The sequence below is a fragment of the Vitis riparia genome, chromosome 5, assembly GCF_004353265.1.
Source record: "Vitis riparia cultivar Riparia Gloire de Montpellier isolate 1030 chromosome 5, EGFV_Vit.rip_1.0, whole genome shotgun sequence".
NCBI lineage: Eukaryota > Viridiplantae > Streptophyta > Magnoliopsida > Vitales > Vitaceae > Vitis > Vitis riparia.
The window spans coordinates 16,514,563-16,522,133 of NC_048435.1; positions in this window are offsets into that span (position 1 = coordinate 16,514,563).

The following is a 7,571-nucleotide window of genomic DNA, read 5'->3' on the forward strand; positions in this document are numbered from 1 at the left end:
ACACTTAAATTAGAAAATGTTTATAGAAAATCAATTGGTCTTTTTATATAAATTAAAAGCATATGTTTTATAGTACTTTTGATAATACTTAAATAACAAAAAAAAAGTTTTTTTTTTCTTCAAAAAACACTCATTTTGATTTTTGAAAATTTTCCTATTTGAAAGTGATCGGGTAAATTGCTTTTAATTAGTAATAATTTTGTTAATAGTATTTTCATTAAAAACACTTTATTAAAGTGCGTTTGAGAGTGTTTTTATTTTAAAAAAAGTCATATCAATTGCTTCTCAAAAAACATGATAAATGAAATTTCAACATTATAAGTCATTTTTCATATCTTTAAAAGTGTTTCTTAAATTTTGCCATATTTTTTAAAACTTATTTTTAATTTTTTTTAAAAAAATTAAAGAATAAAAAACAATTTTTGAAAACAAGTTTTAAAAATATATAACCAAATAAGCCCATGTTTTCCTTTTATTTTTAAAGACCGATGAAAACTAACTTCTACTTGTTCTTTAAAAATTGTTCTCCATTTTCACTTTGTTTTTAAAAATTATTTACAAAGAACAATAACCAAACAATGTTGGAATTTCTAAAAATATTTCTTCTATTTTTAAAAATAAAAAACTATTTTTAAATCATATGGCCAAATAGGTTCCTAATTCACAACTAAAACTTTTAATTATATTTGACAGTGTTTATATTCAAAGTGTACCTAGTGAAAATGTTTTTTCTAATGCTTTTTTTTAGAAAACACTATAAATAATTTTTTCAAATTTTCAAAATGCTTTTTAGATTTTTGTTTTTAAACATCTAATATTTTTCTAAAAGTTTAGAAGTGTTTTCTAAAAATATTTCCAAATAGGCTCTTATTATTTGAATATTAAAATATAAAAAAATAGTGGCTTTGGAAGAATCATATACCAAGTAACAATTCAAAGAAATTACTTCAAATTATTTAAAAAAAAATTATCAAAATATTTTTTTTTTAAATAAATCACTTTCAAACATTGGAAAATATTTTAAATTTTTTCAAAACCAGTCCCAAACAATCATATACTTTAAAAATATTTTATTAAAAAAGAAGGTTAAGTATTGATATATTCAAAAGTTAATCTTATTTTAGGTATCCACCGGGCCTGGTCCATTGCATTGGACTTGACTCCATTCTAACGTCCCGTACTGTTTCAGGCTTTGAGTTGGGCCAGAAATGGGAGTCAGGCCTTCATGGCCCAAACAGCTGTTCACACAAAATATCAGTCCTCAGATTTTATGGAAATATCTGTGAAAATATTTTTAAAAATTGTTTTAAGAAATAATAAAAGTAATAATATACGTATTAAATAAATATATAAATATATTTGATATAAAAAATGATTTAAAATTTATTTATGACTTATTTATTAGTTTATATTTATTTATTTATAAAATTATTCATTATAAAAATGACCATAATGTTTTTATATCAAGACATAATTAAAATTAATTGATTTATTAAAATTTTATTTTTATATTTCATTAATTTTGGAAAAAGCTTTAAATGGCACAACCATGGAGTCAAGCCCTAGCCGTACAAAAAATTTTTGAATGTGGAATTTTAAAGTTTTTTTTTTTTTTTTACTATTATAAAATAAAAAGTTTAATTTATTTTTTTAATCTTCTTCCTTCCTTATTTTAATAACTTTTTGAACATGACTTTTAATAATAAGTTATATGAAATGCTACAAATTTGTTTATTAAGGATTTTTTTTAATGATTTGAATTAACTGAAAATTTATTAAAATAAGAAAAAGAAATAAAGAGGATGGATGGAGAGTTTTTATTTTAAGTACTCAATTAAAATGTTTTCATATAACCTAATTTTAGAAGTAGATTATATTAATACATAGTAGAGATTGAATTTTTCTTATATAAAATTGTTGAAATGTATATTTACTTATTTTAGATGAAAACAAGTAAGTAAAAATTATATAGATTATATTTGAGTTTGGTTTTAAAATATTTTTCTAGTTTTTATTTATTTATTTATTTTTTATTTTTTTAAATAATTTTTATTTTCTATATTGTCTCTTTTTGAAAATATATTTAATTAAAAAATGAAAACTATTTTTAAAAATGAAAATTGAAAACCTTGTTTAGTACTATTTTTTTATATGAAAAAAAATTATTTATTCATTTATTGCACTACTGTACAATTGTATTACACTAACTGTACAAGGAAAATGTACTAAGTGTACAAAGGCGTACAAGGATACCATTTGTGAAAGATTATAATAGATTATAAGTTATTCATTTATTTTTTTTATCACTCACGAATTGTACATATATGTCATGCACTTTATTTAATTCCCTCATGGAAATTCCAATACTTTCTCCAATAATTATATTTAGGGAAAAAAAATTGACATTAAGTCATCCACCATCTTCTCAACTAAACCATTGGAAATATGGTTAAACACTCATACGTGGACATGGACACATAACTTAGGAGGGATATGAAATTTGTGTCATTGTATACGGGTATTACACTAACTGTACAAGAGAAATATACTAATTGTACAAAGGTGTACAAGATTACCCTTTGTGAATTATTTTAATTAATTCTAAACCATTTTTTTATTTTCCTTGTCACCCACGGATTGTACGTCTATGTTATGCATTTTATTTAACTCTCACATGGAAATTCTAATATTTTCCCTAATAATGATATTTGGGGGAAAAAAATTGATCCTAAGTCATCCACCTTTTTCTTAATCAAACCATTGAAAATATGATTAATACATCTATATGAACATATAACTTATGAGAAATATGAAATTTGTGTCATTGTACAAAGGTATTACATTAACTGTACAGGGGAAATGTGCTAAGTGTACTATACAAGACTCCCAATAGGTTTTGTACAATTTTTAAACAACTTGAATTTGACATTAAGATGATTATTGATAGTTTTTTTTTTCTTTTTTTTACCAAACTATGTCATTAAGACATTCCCAACAAAAATTAACACATAGGAAATAAAATTAAAATCAATCATGTTTGAATTATTCATTATAAGTAAACTAAATGAAATATATATTTTTACTATTTTGTCTTTATAAATATAATTTCATTGTTATCAATAGAGATTAAAAAAAGCATATTTAAATGGAATTAAAAATAAACAAAAATTATTTTTATAACATTTTTATTTTTTTAAATCATTAATTTAAATTATGAAATTAGTTTTAAAATTAAAAATATTTGTTGTAATTATAGTTTTGAAGATTTCATTTAATAAGAAAATATTTATTTTATTGATTTTAAATATTTAAATCTTTATTAAAAAAATATGTAGGATTAATGTGGAGAGCAATTAAGTAATTTTGGAATGGAGAAATTTTGAATATTTTGAAGACTTTAATTCGGCCAATTACCCTATTTACATTTTCAAAATTATTGGAAGGTTGGTAAATTAGTATTAAAAATATTGTCTTCTTGATTAATATTATATATATATATATATATATATATATATATATATATATATATATATATATATATGCATGTGAGTGTTTACATTATTTTTGAAATAATAAACACCATGACTAATTTGCAAGTTAGAAAAAAATTTAATAATATTTTATGAGGTATTTAAAAAGTATTTATTATATATTCTATAAATTTGAAAAAATATAATATTTGATGATACCTAATTTACAAGTTAGAACAAACAAATAATACTAATATTTTATGAGGTGTTTAAAAATTATTTAATATATATGAGAAATAATATAAGTTTGAAATGAAAAATAATATTTATTATATATTATGTAAGTTTCAACATATTTAAAAAATATTTATTATATATTATGTAAGTTTGAAAAAAAAAATATTTGATGAGGTATTTAAAAGTTATTCACTTCAAAAATACATTTGGCAATAATAATTTTTAACCATTTTTCATATTCAATTTCATGAAAAAAAAATTATTCAAGTTGATTCCACTATTAAATAGGTGAGAGAAGGGTAAAAGAGTCAAAGAGAAAATGAGAAAGGTGAGATAATTGGTTAGTTTTTTCATTTAATAGTAAAAAGTATTTTTGGAATTAATGAAAGACAATATCCTTCATCTTAATTTTTATATTTTGTTTGAGTCTTAAGCTTAAATATGTATAATATATGGACCAAATATTAATTTTTGGGTCCACCTGGGCCAAAACACAATTCTGCCCCGAAAAATTGTACACCCTAAACACACCACCTCTCAAATAAGAAAACCTAGAGTCAACCACCTTCAAAGCACGGAAACCGAAATGAAAAAACTAATTCGCCTTTACCTTCAAAGTCAAAATGAATTTTGTATTTATCTAGAACCACCTCTCAAATAAGAAAAGCTAGAATCAACTACCTTCAAAGTCAACAGGAATTTTGTATTTATTTGGAAATGCGTAAAATTTGTTGCATCCACACCCACGTGTTAGGTTGGACCACTTGTATAAAACCATGTATGCAAAGAAATCAACCAAGGAAACTTTGTTGTTTCATTAGCACCGTCCATGGGAATTTCATTGCGAAGATTAAGTTCTTGGCACGAATGAGAAGCCATGAAAGCTAATAGCGCTGTAGGGGAGAATCATCCCCCACTAGTAGAAGAGTTAAGCGAGCAAATTGCCATACACAAACCAGATCTCGCAATTGCAACACCAGTTAGAATAGTAGCAATATGAGCATCAACAATAAATAGAACACCTCTTGGCTAGGTGAGACGACCTCATGGGTCAATTGCAGTATAACATGGTCTAGGCGCAACCATCAAGTTGGTTTGAGGGATGTCTAGAGGAAAGTGTAACCAACCACGCGCATGAAACTCCATCATCTCGAGTTCAACTCAGGAAATGCTGCACAACAATCGACTAAGCAGTCGAAAGGGTTAGAGTGTAAATACGAAAAGTTGGCAGCTAAAATACAGCAAGTCAAGTTGTAAGCAACCTCTTACATAGGGATCACATGAAACTAGGGAAACGTACTCAAGTCCTCACTTTCTTTGCACCTACTACAAGAATAATTGTTTTTGCTCATTACGTTCCCCCAAAGTTCAACTTTTATGACGGGACCAAAGATCCTACAAAACACATCTATCATTTTCAGCAGTTGATGGCATTGGTGGATGATCACGAAGGACTGTTGTGTTGGGTGTTCTTGACTAGCTTGCAAGGGCCCTCCTTAACCTGGTTCCATCAATTACCTCATCACTTTATCACTAGTTTTGCTCGGCTTTGTGAACAATTTATGCAATAGTATGCATGCAATACCTGACCACAAAGAAATGTAGACCATCTATTCAATGTCAAGTAGAATCCCAGTGAGTCCTTAGGAAAGTTCATCCATCATACTACTACAAAAATGGAAAATTATGACGCTTTAATCCTTGGCGCTTTCATAAGGTATCATTATATTGGGATATACAATGGCGTTTTTCAAAAGGGTCATTTTTTATTGTAGTTTTTTTATTTCATGGCGCTTATTTAAAGTATCATTGTCTGATGTGGCCTTTATATAAGAATAACTAGTTATGTCATGACACTTTATAGCAGTGTCATAGCTTTAATCCTTGGCGCTTTCATAAAGTATCATTATATTGGGATATACAATGGCGTTTTTCTAAAGGGGTCATTTTTTATAAGAGTTTTTTTATTTCATGGCACTTATTTAAAGTATCATTGTCTGATGAGGCCTTTAATTATAAGAATATCTAGTTATGTCATGACACTTTATAAAAGTGTCATAGTTGTGATATTTCATGGAGTGACATTAAATAATATATATATATATATATATTAATTAAAAGCTTTTCCCTTTCTACGTACGAGTGCCCGCCAAACATTCCCTCCACCATTTCAAAACTGAAGAAACCCCGAAACCCTATAGCTCTCACTAAGTCCACCACTAAAATGCCGTAATCCATTCCCCTTGCAAAGTCATTTCACTCCACATCAGTTGCCAAAATCCATTCCCCTTGCAAAGTCCACCACTAAAATGCCCTAATCCGTTGGAATGGCCATGTCTAACTTTCATGCATGGGAGGTTACCATTGTGAAAATCAACTACAGAGCATCATAGTTAAGGTAAATCTCTTTCTCAACTAATGTTATTTTCCTCATACTTGAATAGATTAGTTCAAATAAAGACTAATGGAAGGGTTTTCATTGTTCCAAATATCTGATATTATTGTTTGATAGATGGGGAAAATAATTTGGGAGGACAAAATCAGGGAAATGGTATCCCGAAAAAATACAGAGCATTTTGTTCTTGTTGTTGTATAATAGTGTAAATAACTAAATGGTTGGTGTAAATAACATCTATAAAAGTAGTATGCCTGGTGCGTTGCAAGTTGTGGTAGGTTGTTCCAGCTTCTCCTTTCAGTTGTGGTGGGAAGTGCCACCCTGTTTTTGCCTTGTGTAGTGATAAGGAGATGCAACAGCGAGCATGGTGATCGGGATGGAGGTTAGGGGAGGTGCAGCCTCTGCCGCCTGTAGGTAGGTATGGACGTGCCGTGTTCGTCCACCCTGTTTTTGCCTTGTGTAGTGATAAGGAGATGCAGCAGCGAGCATGGTGATCGGGATGGAGGTTAGGGGAGGTGCAGCCTCTGCCGTCTGTAGGTAGGTATGGACGTGCCGTGTTCGTACACCAAGGAAAAGACAAGTGAGGCTGCAGCAGTTGAGAAAGCTGCTGGGGGATTTTTTAAATGGGATTGAGAGGGGAACAACTGGCAAAAATGACGTGTTTGGAAGAGACATGTTTTAAAATTTTCTCTGGTGGGCTTGGGTTTGATTCTTAGTTTGTTGGGCAGTCAAGGGTTGAGGCACCAGGTCTAAAATATATGGGCTTGGCTCAGTTGGAAACAGGCTGTAGACTTTCCACAATTTAAATTTTACTTTAAGATGTAGGAATTTGGACTGGGTTTGGTATGTTCTTTTGGATGTGGCTAGATTTGGGCCCATTCGGCTGAAGGTAACTATGGCTCAATGCAAGCCTGCGATTTGGCCCAGTTTGGTCCACCTCGTCCCTCCTACAAAATCATGAACGATGACTGATGACTGGAGAGGTAAGACTTGTACAATCTAGACGTATCAATACAGGATGACTGGGCTTTCTTAGGTTCTCTATCACCTTCATTAATTCTTTGCTTTCCATTTCAAGAGTTTGGTTCCTCCTATTATCATTGGTCAACCTGTTATAAGCACCATGATGTTCTTTTCTAGCTTACTAGCATTTTTTTTTTACATTCGGAACTGAGTTAACCTTTCATTCTTCTCATCTCTCTCCTACTTGTGCTGCTATCTTCCGCACTGCCATGATGTTTTCTGGTTCCCTCTCCTTGGCTTCATTGTCATCAGTATTGTTGCCCGATGCTTTGCGGGCCCTTGCCTTGATCAAGGGCAGCTAAGTGGGTGAAAGCTGAGATCACGCTCAACAAAATTGTCTCATCAAGCTTTATTTATCCTAGCTGCATCTCATGGAACAATGCCAAAGTCTCCGAGAATCAGTCATGTTGGGCATAACCCGATATCACTGCACTCCATGACACAAT